Below are 16,897 nucleotides of genomic sequence, written 5' to 3'. Positions count from 1 at the left end.
GCTTCAGGATGTTCTATCAATCCAGGTATTTACCTTCCTGAATTTTGATCAATATGTATGTTTATTTGTGTATGTGTTAATTGTCAAACAAACAATGATTTTGGTGGGTTTTTTTGTTTTTGTTTTGGTGCTTTAATGCCTTAAGATGTTGCACATTGTTTTTTTTTTTTAACCTATGCAGTTAAATTTTTTCTAGAAATAGCATTTGCATTGTAATACTTTATATATGCATGTTTATTTTGATCTCTCTGGAGGGATGCTTTTTAGTCTTGTTTGCAAAAGGGGCAGTTTTCTTTTTCCTTGCCGCAGTTGTCTTTTTTGCAGAATAGTAGTCTGTGCAAATTTGTGAGCAAATGAAAGATGGAGTTTAGTCCATTGATTTTGATTTTAACATCTATGCCAGAATCTGTATTTCATATAAGTTATTTATTTTAAATTGATGTAGTGAGTTCACACCTTTCAGTTTGAACTTTGCAGTAAATAAACCACTAGATCTATGTTGAATGGATTTTTATCTCAAATACCAACCATAAGTAAACTTTTTGGCCTGTCTTAGTACATCTACTTCCTCAATGTGTGGTGTTAAGTTGTATCTTATAGGAAACCTCTTTTCCTAGATGGTTGGTGTTTATTTATATGTCTGCTCTGCTGAATAAAGAACTATAATTTTAACTTGGAAGCTGCAAATCTGGAACTAGGAGGCATAATTACTCCTTCAAGTTACACAGAGTATCAGTTTGTGAGATTCCAAAGCCATAGCAATTACACAGAAATCCTAGGATGAGAAAGGTAGTATGACTGCTGATAGACCAGCTGCTCCTTCCTGTGAATATAGTGAAAAAGGCTGGTGAAAAACTGAAGTTCGGTCCAGATTAAAAAATCACACTTTCTCAGGGATCTCCTCCAACTAGTGGGTGTCCTGGCTATTATCGGGACAGCCTTTTGCTACAGCTGAGACCCCAAATGAATAGCTATTTTGGTGTTCCTTCAGGACCACTTTGTATGGAAAAGGGTATGTGCCCCAAACTTGCTGGTAGGTTCTTTGGCCAGTCACCAAAGAATATGAAAGAATCTAACATAGGTTTTTTGTTTTTCCTTGTAAAATAAAGTATGATTCCAGTAAGGAAACTTGATTCTTCTTATCCTCCCAGGTTCTTTTCTGAAGTAATCACTTTATATATTGTTTGTTTTCTTTTGTTTGGTGGATCTCTGAGGCAGGTTTCAGGGTTTGGCAATGCAACATGAAAAATTAGGAAAAAGTATTAAACTGTGTGTGGAAAACTAGTTATTCTGAGAGTGGGTGTTTAAGGCAAAGGACATTTGAACTTGGAATTGACTGGGAGGCCAAAGATTTAAAGAAGCAGAAAATTTTCTCAAGATATGAGTAAGTTGTGTATTACTGTTGTGTGTTTTCTGTACATAATAGGGATTTGTAAATGATGTTGAATTCTAGGTGAATTCTCAGCTCCGACAATCATTGTCAAACAGATCAAGCTGCAGATATTTATGTTTTAAAACTTAAATTATAAAGCTAGTTAAACCTTTCTAACAACTAGATTTAATGTTCACTAGTGCATTTTATATTAAAACGTTACCTTTTCCAGTACATACAGAAATATTCATATTAAGTACAAATTGGAGATTGGGAATCAGTTTGGATTCTTTGATACCTCAAAAGAAAAAAAAATTGACTCCTGGGGAATTGAACGTATTTTCTTATCTAGATTTTAAGACTAGAATGCCAAAACCAAAAATATAAAAGAAATTAAAACCCCTCATTAAAGTGATTTGTGAAAACATTGTTACTGGAAATTGAATGGACTTGAGGCCTTTCCTCCAGAAAACAAGGACTTGTTTGTCAGGCCTATATTAGGTTCTGAACCTTAGTGCCATGTATTTGTTCTTATTAAAAATCATTTGATTAAAAAATTTGTTTCATTGAAAAGTGTATTAGTAATATGAACTTCTGGTCTAGTTCTTCCATTTGAAAAATGTGCTGTTTGCATGGGACTATTTGAATCTTTTTTTTTTCTCAGTTTCCCTTCCACTGGATAGGATTGAAGCTAGACTTTTCCCTTTTGATAAAGGAATAAAAAGTGAACATGTTGTTTGTAAACTGATGTTTAGTATTAAAGGTTGAAATACTTAGAATACCTTTATGAGCCTAATCCTAGGTAGCTTTGTAAAATATATCTCTTACTTGTCTTCTGAACCTATATTCACATTGCTTTTCAGGATATTTTAAGTTTTTTTCCTCTTTTCAGAGCTGCTTCATTAAGGCTTTTTTTTTTTTTTTTTATTGAAGTGTAATTCATAAAGAGCTACTCTTTCTTTTCTTTCTTTCTTTTCTTTTTTTTTTTTTTTAATTAGACTTCTTTTTAACTATTGCCGGATGTTTTGCTCTAGTCTTCCAAGAAAGGCCATTTTATTTTTTAGTCACTTCTAAAGTCACATGGTCTTTAACTTTGGGAACTCTTGCACCTGAGTGCTAATTCAGATTTAAGCCTAAGTAACCTCATTGCCTCTCACCCCAAGAATGTTGACAATGGAAGAAATACTTTGCTGTAGTTCTGGACTGAAAAGCTGGGGGAGAAACTTCATTTTCTTTTTTGCACAAATCAGAAAAACAGCTACTGTGCAGAGTTTTCTTTTTGACTTCAGCTGATGAACTGGATTGATAGAGTTAATTCAGATTTAAGAGATTATCTGAATCTTGGTTTGAATAGATTTGGGATCTGCATGTAATATTAACTAGATCAGATAGCTTTTTTATATTTTCACATGTATACATAGGCTCTCCCTACCCTTGTCAACATCATTAGTTATTGAACTTTGTGAACTGGCATTGAAACATTACAGCAATGTTTTGTTGTACCAGTTGTATAAACTTTTACAGTGCAATACGTGGTATTTTTCAGAGACAAATCAAAGGTTTATTTCTCAAGGTTCCTGCTGTTTGCTTTAGCAGCATTTGATGGAGAATCTTTTACATACATTTTTAGTAGATGAAAAACCAGATTGCAAATCCTTTTTATTGTTTTTGTTTTTTGAAGCAAACCATGTACCAGGTTTTTGGTCCCAATTGTGTAGGATAAGTTAAATTGCATTCTATTAATCCATATGAGTGTATTTCTGTAAGCATAGTAATGTTGAAATAAAGTTTTAAAAAGCAAAAAAAAAAAAAAAGCTTCAGTTCTTAGGCACTCAGCTTTCTACACAGTCCAACTCTCACATCCATACATGACCACTGGATAAACCATAGCCTTGACTAGACAGACTTTGTTGGTAAAGTAATGTCTCTGCTTTTTAACATGCTGTCTAAGTTGGTCATAACTTTCCTTCCAAGGAGTAAGTGTCTTTTAATTTCATGGCTGCAGTCACCATCTGCAGCGATTTGGAGACCAAAAAAAAATAAAAATTGACACTGTTTACACTGTTTCCCCATCTTTTTCCCATGAAGTGATGGGTCCGGATGCCATGATCTTAGTTTTCTGAATGTTGAGCTTTAAGTCAACTTTTTCACTCTCCTCTTTCACTTTCATTAAGAGGCTTTTTAGTTCCTCTTCACTTTCTGCTATAAGGGTGGTGTCATCTGCATATCTGAGGTTATTGACATTTCTCCCAGCAATCTTGATTCCAGCTTGTGCTTCTTCCAGCCCAGCGTTTCTCATGATGTACTCTGCATGTAAGTTAAATAAGCAGGGTGACAATATGCAGCTTTGACGTGCTCCTTTTCCTATTTTGAACCAGTCTATTGTTCCATGTCCAGTTCTAACTGCTGCTTCCTGACCTGCATATAGGTTTCTCAAGAGGCAGGTCAGGTGGTCTGGTATTCCCATTTCTTTCAGAATTTTCCACAGTTTATTGAGATCCACACAGTCAAAGGCTTTGGCATAGTCAATAAAGCAGAAATAGATGTTTTTTCTGGAACTCTTTTGGTTTCTCGATGATCCAGCCGGTGTTGGCAATTTGATCTCTGGTTCCTCTGCCTTTTCTAAAACCAGTTTGAACATCTGGAAGTTCATGGTTCATGTATTGCTGAAGTCTGGCTTGGAGAATTTTTAGCATTACTTTACTAGTGTGTGACATGAGTGTAATTGTGCAGTAGTTTGAGCATTCTTTGGCATTGCCTTTCTTTGGGATTGGAATGAAAACTGACCTTTTCCAGTCCTGTGGCCACTGCCGAGTTTTCCAAATGTGCTGGCATATTGAGTGCAGCACTTTCACAGCATCATCTTTCAGGATTTGAAATAGCTCAACCGGAATTCCATCACATCCACTAGCTTTGTTCATAGTGATGCTTTCTAAGGCCCACATGACTTCACATTCCTGGATGTCTGGCTCTAGGTGAGTGATCACACCATCATGATTATCTGGGTTGTGAAGATCTTTTTTGCAAAGTTCTTCTGTGTATTCTTGCCACCTCTCCTTAATATATTTTCTTCTATTAGGTCCATATTGTTTCTGTCGTTTATTGACTCCACCTTTGCATTAAATATTTCCTTGGCATCTCTAATTTTCTTGAAGAGATCTCTAGTCTTTCCCATTCTGTTGTTTTCCTCTATTTCTTTGCATTGATCGCTGAAGAACACTTTCTTATCTCTCCTTGCTTTCTTTAGAACTCTGCATTCACATGCTTATATCTTTCCTTTTCTCCTTTGCTTTTCACTTCTCTTCTTTTCACAGCTGTTTGTAAGGCCTCCTCAGACAGTCATTTTGCCTTTTTGCATTTCTTTTCCATGGGGATGGTCTTGATCACTGTCTCCTGTGCAATGTCATGAACCTCAGTTCATCAGGCAGTCTATCTATCAGATCTAGTCCCTTAAATCTATTTCTCACTTCCACTGTATAATCATAAGGGGTTTGATTTAGGTCATACCTGAATGGTCTAGTGGTTTTCCCTATATTCTTAAATTTAAGCCTGAATTTGGCAATAAGGAGTTCATAATCTGAGCCACAGTCAGCTCCCGGTCTTGTTTTTGCTGACTGTATAGAGCTTCTCCATCTTTGGCTGCAAAGAATAGAATCAATCTGATTTTGGTGTTGACCATCTGGTGATGTCCATGTGTAGAGTCTTCTCTTGTATTGCTGGAAGAGGGTGTTTGCTATGACCAGTGCATTTTCTTGGCAAAACTCTATTAGCCTTTGCCCTGCTTCATTCTGTACTCCAAGGCCAAATTTGCCTGTTATTCCAAGTGTTTCTTGACTTCCTACTTTTGCATTCCATTCCCCTATAATGAAAAGGACATCTTTTTTTGGTGTTAGTTCTAAAAGGTATTGTAGGTCTTCATAGAACCATCAAATTCAGCTTCTTCAGCATTACTTTTTGGGGCATAGGCTTGGATTACTGTGATATTGAATGGTTTGCCTTGGAAACGAACAGAGATCATTCTGTCGTTTTCTAGATTGCATCCAAGTACTGCATTTCAAACTCTTTTGTTGACCATGATGGCTACTCCATTTCTTCTAAGGGATTCCTGCCTGCAGTAGTAGATATAATGGTCATCTGAGTTAAATTCACCCAATCAAGTCCATTTTAGTTTGCTGATTCCTAGAATGTCGATGTTCACTCTTGCCATGTCCTATTTGACCACTTTCAGTTTACCCTGATTCATGGACCTAACATTCCAGGTTCATATGCAATATTGTTCTTTACAGCATTGGACCTTGCTTCTATTACCAGTCACATCCACAACTGGGTATTGTTTTTGCTTTGGTTCCATCCATTCATTCTTTCTGGAGTTATTTCTCCACTGATCTCCAGTAGCATATTTGGCACTTACCGACTTGGGGAGTTCCTCTTTCAGTATCCTATCATTTTGCCTTTTCATACTGTTCATGGGGGTCCAAGGAGCAGCAGCCATGTGGGCACAGGAGGGCCAAGAAGAGCTACTCTAAGTTCAAAGTCAGGAAGGGCGATCTCATCCAAGGTAAGGAGCAGCGGCTGTGCTTTACTGAAGCAGCCTTGAAGAGATACCCCACGTCCAAGGTAAGAGAAACCCAGTTAAGATGGTAGGTGTTGCGATAGGGCATCAGAGGGCAGACACACTGAAACCATAATCACAGAAAACTAGCCAATCTGATCACATGGGCCACAGCCTTGTCTAACTCAGTGAAACTAAGCCATGCCATGTGGGGCCACCCAAGATGGACGAGTCATGGTGGAGAGGTCTGACAGAATGTGGTCCACTGGAGAAGGGAATGGCAAACCACTTCAGTATTCTTGCCTTGAGAACCCCATGAACAGTATGCAAGAAATTACTGTGTATTAATTTTATACCCTCCAACTTTTCTGTATTCATTGATTAGCTCTAGTAGTTTTCTGGTGGCATCTTTAGGCTCATCTATATAGAGGTTCACATCATCTGCAAACAGTGAGAGTTTTACTTCTTCTTTTCCAATATGGATTCATTTTATTTGTTTTTCTTTTCTGATTGGTGTGACCAGGACGTCCAAAACTATGTTGAATAATGGTGGTGTGAGTGTGCACTTTTGCCTTGCTCCTGATTTTACAGGAAATACTTTCAGTTTTTCAACACTGAGGATAATGTTTGCTGTGGTTTTGTCGTAAATGGCTTTTATTATGTTGAGATATGTTCCTTGTATGCCTATTTCCTGGAGAGTTATTTTTATCATAAACGCATGTTGAGTTTTGTCAAAGGCTTTCTCTGCATCTATTGAGATGACCATATGGTTTTTGCTTTCAATTTGTTAATATGGTATATTGCATTGATTGACATGTGAATATTGATGAATCCTTGCATTCTTTGAATAAAGCCCACTTGATTATGATGTATGATTTTTAATATGTTTTTAGATTCTACTTTCCAGAATTTTGTTGAAGATTTTTGCATCTATGTTTATCAATGATATCGACCTATAGTTTTCTTTTTGTGTTGTCTTTGGTTTTGGTAAAAGTGTGATGGTGGCCTCATAGAATGAGTTTGGGATGTTTTCCTTCCTCTGCAATTTTCTGGAAGATTTTGAGTAGGATACATGTTAGCTTTTCTCTAAATTTTTGGTAAAATTCACCTGTCAAGATGTCTGCTCCTGGGCTTTCGTTTGTTGGAAAATTTTTGATTACAATTTCAATTTCCATGTTTGTGATGGGTCTGTACAAATTTTCTATTTCTTCCTGGTTTAATTTTGGAATGTTATTGTTTTTTAAAAATTTTCCCGTTTCTTGAATGTTGTCCATTTTATTGGCATATAGTTGCTCATAGTATTCTCTTATGATCATTTGTATTTCTGTGTTGTCTGTTGTGGTTTCTCCATTTTCATTTTTAATTTCATTGATTTGATTCTTCTCCTTTTTTTCCTGATGAGTCTTGCTAACCGTTTGTCTATTTTGTTTATCTTTTCAAAGAACTAGCTTTTAGTTTTATTGATCTTTGCTATGTGCATGCATGTGTGCTCAATGTGCTCTCTTCAGTCATGTCCAACTCGTTGTGACCCCACGGACTATAGTGCTCCAGGCTCCTCAGTTCATGGGGATTCTCCAGGCAAGAATACTGGAGTGAGTTGCCATGACCTTCTCCAGGGGATCTTCCCAATCCAGGGATCAAACCTGTGTCTCTTATGTCTCCTGCATTGGCAGGCATGTTCTTTACCACTAGCACCACCTGGGAAGCCCTGATCTTTGCTAGTCTCCTTCATTTCTTTTTCATTTGATTTTGTTCTGATTTTTTAATGATTTTTTTCCTTCTACTAACTTTTGTGGTTTTTTTTTTGTTGTTGTTGTTGTTGTTCTTCTTCTTCTTCTTCTTTTCCTAGTTACTTTAGGTGTAAAGCTGAGTAGTTTATTTGATGTTTCTGTTGTTTCTTGAGGTAGGCTTATATCACAATCAACTTCCCTTTTAGCACTGCTTTTACTGAATCCCATAGGTTTTGGGTTGTCATGTTTTCATTATCATTTGTTTCTATGTGCATTTTGATGTCCTTTTAGATTTCTTCCATGATCTGTTGGTTATTCATGAGAGTGTTGTTTAGTCTCCATATGTTTGTGCTTTATATATATATATATATATATATATATATATATATATATATTATATTGTGTGTGTGTATATACACACACACACACACACACACACACACACACACACACACACACCCTGTGTTTGATAGCTAATCTTACAGCATCATGATCAGAAAATATGCTTTAAATGATTTCAATTTTTAAAATTTACCAAGGCTAGATTTGTGGTCCAAGATGTGATCTATCCTGAGAAATGTTCCACATGTGCACTGGAGAAAAATTTGAAATCCATTGTTTTTGGGTGAAATGCCCTGTAGATACCAATTAGCTCTAACTGACCCAACATGTCATTCAAAGCTTGTTTTCCTGTTAATTTTCTGTCTGGATGATCTGTCCATTGATGTAAGTGGGGTATTAAAGTGAAAGCCCTTGAGGTGTGTCCTATTCTTTGTGACCCCCAAAACTATACAGTCCATGGAGTTCTCCAGACCAGAATACTGGAGTGAGTAGCCTTTCCATTCTCCAGGGTATCTTCCCAACCCAGGGATTGAACCCAGGTCTCCCACATTGCAGGCAGATTTTTTACCAGCTGAACCACAAAGGAAGCTTGGTATATTAAGTTTCACTGCTATTATTGTGTTATTGTCAATTTATCCTTTAATAATTGTTAGTATTTGCCTTATGTATTGACGTACTCCAATATTGGGTGCATATATATTTATAATTGTTATATCTTCTTCTTATATCGATCCTTTAATCATTATGTAGTGTCCATCTTTGACTCTTATATGCTTAGTTATGCAGTCATGTCTGACTCTTTGTGACCTCATGGACTGTTGCCCACCAGGCTTCTCTGCCCATGGCAATTCTCCAGGCAAGAATACTGGAGTGGGTTGTCATGCCCTCCTCCATAGGACCTTCCCAATCCAGGGATTGAATTCACGTTTCCTGCATTGCAGGTGGATTCTTTACCATCTGAGCCACCAGAGAAGCCCAAGCATACTGGATTGGGTAGCCTACCCCTTCTCCAGGGGATGTTCCCAACCCAGGAATCAAATTGGGATCTCTTGCATTGTAGGTGGATTCTTTACCAGCTGAGCTACCAGGGAAGCCCCTTTGTCTCTTATAAGGGTCTTTATTTTAAAGTCTATTTTATCTGATATGAGTACTGCTACTCCCAATTTCTATGGGTCTCCATTTACATGAAAAATATTTTCCCCACCCATCACTTTCAATCTGTTTGTGTCCCTAGGCTTGAAGTGGGTCTCTTGTAGACAGCATACATAGAGGGTTTTTTTTTTTTTTTAATACATTCGGCAAGTTTTTATATTTTGGTTGGAGCATTTAACCCATTTACTTTTAAGGTAAATATTGATAAGTATGATCCTGTTCGGAGAAGGCAATGTCAACCCACTCCAGTACTCTTGCCCAGAAAATCCCATGGACAGAGGAGCCTGGTAGGCTGCAGTCCATGGGGTCGCAAAGAGTCGGACATGACTGAACGACTCCCCTTTCCCTTTTAACTTTCATGCATTGGAGAAGAAAATGGCAACCCACTCCAGTGTTCTTGCCTGGAGAATCCCAGGGATGGCGGAGCCTGGTGGGCTGCTGTCTATGGGGTCGCACAGAGTCAGACACAACTGAAGCGACTTAGCAGCAGCAGCAGCAGCATGATCCTGTTACCATTTACTCTATTGTTTTGGGTTCGTTTTTCTAAACCTTTTTTTTTTTTTTTTTTTGTATTTTCTATCTAAATAAGATCACTTAGCATTTGTTGAAGAGTTTGGTGGTGCTAGTTTGGTGGTGCTGAATTCTCTCAGTTTCTGCTTGGCTGTAAGAATTTTAATTTCTCCTTTGAATCTGAATGACATCCTTGTTGGGTAGATAATCTTAGTTGTAGGGTTTTCTCTTTCATCACTTTAAGTATATACTGCCATTCCATTTTCGCCTGCAGAACTTCTGTTGAAGGATCAGCTGTTATCCTTATGGGGATCACCCTGTATGTTATTTGTTGCTTTTCCCTTGCTGCTTTTAATATTTTCTTTTTGTGTTTAATTTTTGTTAGTTTGTTTAATGTGTGTCTTGCCATGTTTCACCTTGGGTTTATCCTCTATGGGACTCTCTGGGCTTCTTGAACTTGGGTGGCTATTTCTTTCCCCATTTTAAAGTAAGTTTTCAACTATAATCTCCTCAAATATTTCTCATGCCCTTTCTTTTTGTCTTTTTCTTCTGTGACACTATCGTTTGTATATTGGTGTATCTGACATTGACCCCAAAGGTCTGTGGGGCTGTCCTCATTTTGCTTTATTCCTTTTCCTGCTCTGCTTCATGTATGTCCACCATGCTATCTCATTTATCTTGCTTCTGCCTCAGTTACTCTACTGTTGGTTCCCTCAAGAGTGTTTTAATCTCAGTTATTGCATTGTTCACTACTGATTGACTATTCTTTATTTCTTCTAGGTACTCATTAAATATTTCTTGCAGCTTCTCAATCTGTGTCTCTAGTCTATTTATCTGTATCTCCATTTTGCTTTCAAGATTTAACATCATCTTTACAGTCATTCTTTTTCATGTAGACTCTCTATCTCCTCCTCTTTTGTTTGGGTGGTGGGTTTTTATCATGTTCCTTCACCTGCAGAATATTTCTCTGCCTTTTCATTTTATTTAGATTGCTGTGTTTTGGGTCCCCTTTCTGCAGGCTGGAGAATCGTAGCTCCTCTCAGTTGTGGAGTCTCTTCCCTGTGAGTGGGATTGGACGAGTGGCTTGTGAAAGTTTCCTGGCTAGGGGAAATTGTGTCTGTGTCCTGGTGGCTATAGCTGGGTCTTGTCTCTTTTGAGAGCAATGTAGTGTCCAGTAGTGAGTATAGTGGTGTCTATGGGATTGGTATGGCTTTGGGCAGCCTGTCTTCTAATGTTCAGGGTTGTGTTCCTCTTTTGTTGGAGGATTAGTGTGGGGTGTCTTGAACTGGAGCTTGCCGCCTCCTGGGTGGAGCTTGGTCTCAGTGTAGTAATGTAGGCTTTTGGTTCAGTTCTCATCTATTAATGTTCCTTGGGGTCAGGAGTTCTATGATGTTCTGAAGTTCTGGATTTGAGCCTCTTGCCTCTGGGTTTTGGTCCCCCTCTTACTGTATTATCAAGACGTCTCTGTCCACACAGCACAGAAGACAAAATGCCTAGGTTAATGGTGAAACCACTATCCACAGTCAGGAACACCCAAAGAGATTCACAGAGTTATATACAGAATAAAGATAAGGGAAATAGAGGTGACCAGGAGGATAAAATGGGGAGTCAAAAGTGAAGAGAGCAATCAAGCCAGTAAGCAAATCCTTAAGAAAATGGATACTAAAAATTAGATTCTTAAAGGTACAAAATTAATACAATATCAAAATGCAAAAATTAAAATCCTAGAATAGAAATTAGACTCTCAAAAGTACAGTATAAAAAATAGAGCACAAACATTTAAAAAAATGTATTACTGGATCAGTTCTCTGTCAGATAATGGCTTGTTCTGGCTTGTATTTGTTCTCAAAGTCTACAGTTGCCCCTCAAATGCAGTCTTAGTTTAACTGCAGGACCTTAATCTGTTGCACATGCCATTTCTGGGATGGCTCCACTTCTTTGCTTAGGCTGGTCTTCTTGCTAGTCTCTTCAGTATCTAATCTCCACCCTGACATGAGGGGCAAAAGTGGCCACTTATTCAGGTTCACTTCCTCAGTTGTGCTGTGTATAGGGAAGGACACTGCAGACAAACACCACAGGCATGTGTGGGGAGCATTCAGAGTTGATGGACCACAGGAGGGTTGCCACATCCCAAGATGGCATGCACTTCCCAGGTCCAAGCCGCTCAGTTTCCCAGGTACTCTGTGCTTGCACAGTTCTAGGTGATCCTTGCATCTCGTGAACTTCCCAGGTGCAAGCTGCTCAGGTTCCTGGGTGCTCTCTGAGGGCACAGTCCCAGGTGGATTGTGTATCTCATGTACTTCCCAGGTCCAAGCCTCTCAGGTTCTCAGGTGTGCTAGGAGTGCACAGTCTCAGGTGGTGCCATGCATCCCTTCAGGAGAGCTGGTATCAGGCTTTGACACACCTGACAGATATGAACTATCCAGGATTCCAGGAAGACATGATTAGTGACTGGAAGCCTGCTCTCAGTTTGGGGGGAAATGTGGTCTCTGGGGTTGATATAGCAAAGGCCCCTTGCCTTCCACCTCTGGCTGTCACACACCTACCTCTCTTGCTCCAAAGAGGGAGAGCCATAAAAGACAGCAGCCTTGCTCTCCTTTGGTATTCACTAGGATGTGGTTCTTCATTCTGTGGGTGCACCAGGGATCACAATGCAGTGTTAGAGCCTTCCTGTGGGAAAGTTTGTTTGTTTTTCTTTGACTCTCTGGTGTTCACACTATTTTGGTTGCAGTGTCACATTAGACCCCCCAGAGTGTTCTTAGGGCATTCAACCCCAGTCCCTACCCCCAAGGACTGTCGATACAGCCCACATCTCCACACTCACCCACCTCTCTCTTGTTGGGGTCAGACCTGAGCATGCGAGCCTGCTTCTCTAATGGTAACTGCCATTCAGCACGAATTCTGTGCAAATGACACAACCCTAATGGCAGAATGTGAAGAGGAACTAAAGAGCCTCTTGATGAAGGTGAAAGAGGAGAGTGAAAAAGCGGGCTTAAAATCAACATTCAAAAAGCTAAGAAAATGGCATCTGGTCCTATTACTTCATGGAAAATAGTTGGGGAAAAATTGGAAACAGTGGAAGATTTTATTTTCTTGGGCTCCAAAATCACTGTGAACAATTACTGCAACCATAAAATTGAAAGACACTTGCTCCTTGGAAGAAGAACTCAGAGAAATCTAGACAGTGTATTAAAGAGCAGATTCATCACTTTGCTGACCAAGTTCTGTATATTCAAAACTATGTTTTTCCAGTAGTCATGTATGGATGTGAGAGTTGAACCATAAAGAAAACTGAGAGTCTAAAAATTGATGCTTTCAAAATGTGGTGCTGGACAAGACTCTTTAGAGTCCCTTGGACAACAGGGAGATCAAGTAAGTCAATTCTAAAGAAATCAATCTTGAATATACATTGGGAGGACTGATGCTGAAATTGAAGCTCCAATGCTTTGGCCACCTCATGCGAAGAGCCAATTCATTGGAAAAGACCCTGATGCTGGGAAAGATTGAAAGCAGAAAGAGAAGGGAATGAGAAAGTTTGAGATGTTTGGGTGGCATCAACGACTCAAAGGACAAGAGTTTAAGCAAACTCTGGGAGATATGAATGACAGGGAAGCCTGGGTTGTTGCAGTCCATGGGGTCGACATGACTGAGTGACTGAACAAAAAGAAAAATTGAGAAACTTCTTATTCTATCATTTTCTGTGATGTGAGTTACTGGAGTACCATTCATAGGCTGAAAAAAATACAAAGCATATGAAGATATTTTAAAAATATTTCTAGTTAGAAAATTATCAATCCCAAATAACTAATTAATTGTAAAAAGTATTATTAGTTATGACTCTAAATTTTCTATGTTTCAAAGTTTACAAGTACTTAGTCTTATTGAAAATTTAGGTTACCTATCACTTTCTTGAAGAGATCTCTAGTTTTTCCCATTCTATTGTTTTCCTATATTTCTTTGCACTGATTGCTGAGGAAGGCTTTCTTATCTCTCCTTGCTGTTCTTTGGAACTCTGCATTCAAATGGGTATATGTTCCCTTTTCTCCTTTGCCTTTAGCTTCCCTTCTTTACTCAGATATTTGTAAGACCTCCTCAGACAACTATTTTCCCTTCTTACATTTCTTTTTCTTAGGGATGGTCTTGATCACTGCCTTCTGTACAATACCAAGAACCTCCACTTATACTTCTTTGGACACTCTGTCTAACAGATCTAATCCCTTGAATCTGTTTGTCACTTCCACTGAACAATCGTAAGGGATTTGTTTAAGTCATATCTGAATGGTCTAGTGATTTTCCATAATTTCTTCAAATTTTCTTGCAATAAGGAGTGCATGATCAGAGCCACAGCCAACTCCTGGTCTTTTTATTTATTTATTTATTTATTTATTTATTTATTTTCTGACTGTATAGAGCTCCATCTCTGTGGGTTTTTTTGGGGGGGGGACTTTTTTATAATCTTATAATCTATAATTTATAATCTTTTTTTAAATTTTTTTAATTTTATTTTATTTTTAAACTTTACAATATTGTATTAGTTTTGCCAAATATCGAAATGAATCCCCCACAGGTATACCTGCGTTCCCCATCCTGAACTCTCCTCCATCCTCCCTCCCCTACCCTCCCTCTGGGTCTTCCCAGTGCACCAGCCCCAAGCATCCAGTACCGTGCATTGAACCTGGACTGGGAAGTCGTTTCATACATGATATTATACATGTTTCAATGCTATTCTCCCAAAACTCCCCACCCTCTCCCTCTCCAACAGAGTCCATAAGACTGATCTATACATCGGTGTCTCTTTTGCTGTCTCCTACACAGGGTTATTGTTACCATCTTTCTAAATTCCATATATATGCGTTAGTATACTGTATTGGTGTTTTTCCTTCTGGCTTGCTTCACTCTGTATAATAGGTTCCAGTTTCATCCATCTCATTAGAACTGATTCAAATGTATTCTTTTTAATGGCTGAGTAATACTCCATTGTGTATATGTACCACAGCTTTCTTATCCATTCATCTGCTGATGGACATCTAGGTTGCTTCCATGTCCTGGCTATTATAAACAGTGCTGCGATGAACATTGGGGTACACGTGTCTCTTTCCCTTCTGGTTTCCTCAGTGTGTATGCCCAGCAGTGGGATTGCTGGATCATAAGGCAGTTCTATTTCCAGTTTTCTAAGGAATCTCCACACTGTTCTCCATAGTGGCTGTACTAGTTTGCATTCCCACCAACAGTGTAAGAGGGTTCCCTTTTCTCCACACCCTCTCCAGCGTTTATTGCTTGTAGACTTTTGGATCGCAGCCATTCTGACTGGTGTGAAATGGTACCTCATAGTGGTTTTGATTTGCATTTCTCTGATAATGAGTGATGTTGAGCATCTTTTCATGTGTTTGTAAGCCATCTGAATGTCTTCTTTGGAGAAATGTCTATGTAGTTCTTTGGCCCATTTTTTGATTGGGTCATTTATTTTTCTGAAGTTGAGCTGTAGGAGTTGCTTGTATATTTTTGAGATTAGTTGTTTGTCCGTTGCTTCATTTGCTATTATATTCTCCCATTCTGAAGGCTGCCTTTTCACCTTGCTAATAGTTTCCTTTGTTGTGCAGAAGCTTTTAAGTTTAATTAGGTCCCATTTGTTTATTTTTGCTTTTATTTCCAATATTCTTGGAGGTGGGTCATAGAGGATCCTTCTGTGATGTATGTCGGAGAGTGTTTTGCCTATGTTCTCCTCTAGGAGTTTTATAGTTTCTGGTCTTACGTTTAGATCTTTAATCCATTTTGAGTTTATTTTTGTGTAAGGTGTTAGAAAGTGTTCTAGTTTCATTCTTTTACAAGTGGTTGACCAGTTTTCCCAGCACCACTTGTTAAACAGATTGTCTTTAATCCATTGTATATTCTTGCCTCCTTTGTCAAAGATAAGGTGTCCATATGTGCGTGGATTTATCTCTGGGCTTTCTGTTTTGTTCCATTGATAAATATTTCTGTCTTTGTGCCAGTACCATACTGTCTTGATGACTGTGGGTTTGTAATAGAGCCTGAAGTCAGGTAGGTTGATTCCTCCAGCTCCATTCTTCTTTCTCAAGATAGCTTTGGGTATTCGAGGCTTTTTGTATTTCCATACAAATTGTGAAATTATTTGTTCTAGCTCTGTGAAGAATACCATTGGTAGCTTGATAGGGATTGCATTGAATCTATAAATTGCTTTGGGTAGTATACTCATTTTCACTATATTGGTTCTTCCAATCCATGAACATGGTATATTTCTCCATCCATTAGTGTCCTCTTTGATTTCTTTCACCAATGTTTTATAGTTTTCTATATATAGGTCTTTAGTTTCTCTAGGTAGATATATTCCTAAGTATTTTATTCTTTCGGTTGCAATGGTGAATGGAATTGTTTCCTTAATTTCCCTTTCTGTTTTCTCATTATTAGTGTATAGGAATGCAAGGGATTTCTGTGTGTTGATTTTATATCCTGAAACTTTACTATAATCATTGATTAGTTCTAGTAATTTTCTGGTGGAGTCTTTAGGGTTTTCTATGTAAAGGATCATGTCATCTGCAAACAGTGAGAGTTTTACTTCTTCTTTTCCAATTTGGATTGCTTTTATTTCTTTTTCTGCTCTGATTGCTGTGGCCAAAACTTCCAAAGCTATGTTGAATAGTAATGGTGAAAGTGGGCACCCTTGTCTTGTTACTGACTTTAGAAGAAATGCTTTCAATTTTTCACCACTGAGGATAATGTTTGCTGTGGGTTTTTCATATATAGCTTTTATTATGCTGAGGTATGTTCCTTCTATTCCTGCTTTCTGGAGAGTTATCATAAATGGGTGTTGAATTTTGTCAAAGGCTTTCTCTGCATCTATTGAGATAATCATATGGTTTTTGTTTTTCAATTTGTTAATGTGGTGTATTACATTGATTGATTTGCGGATATTGAAGAATCCTTGCATCCCTGGGATAAAGCCCACTTGCTCATGTTGTATGATCTTTTTAATGTGTTGTTGGATTCTGATTGCTAGAATTTTGTTAAGGATTTTTGCATCTATGTTCATCAGTGATATTGGCCTGTAGTTTTCTTTTTTTGTGGGATCTTTGTCACGTTTTGGTATTAGGGTGATGGTGGCCTCATAGAATGAGTTTGGAAGTTTACCTTCCTCTGCAATATTCTGGAAGAGTTTGAGCAGGATAGGTGTTAGCTCTTCTCTAAATTTTTGGTAGAATTCAGCTGTGAAGCTGTCTGGAC

The sequence above is a fragment of the Bos indicus genome, chromosome X (genome assembly GCF_029378745.1).
Source record: "Bos indicus isolate NIAB-ARS_2022 breed Sahiwal x Tharparkar chromosome X, NIAB-ARS_B.indTharparkar_mat_pri_1.0, whole genome shotgun sequence".
NCBI lineage: Eukaryota > Metazoa > Chordata > Mammalia > Artiodactyla > Bovidae > Bos > Bos indicus.
Note: the sequence above shows the minus strand (reverse complement) of the source record.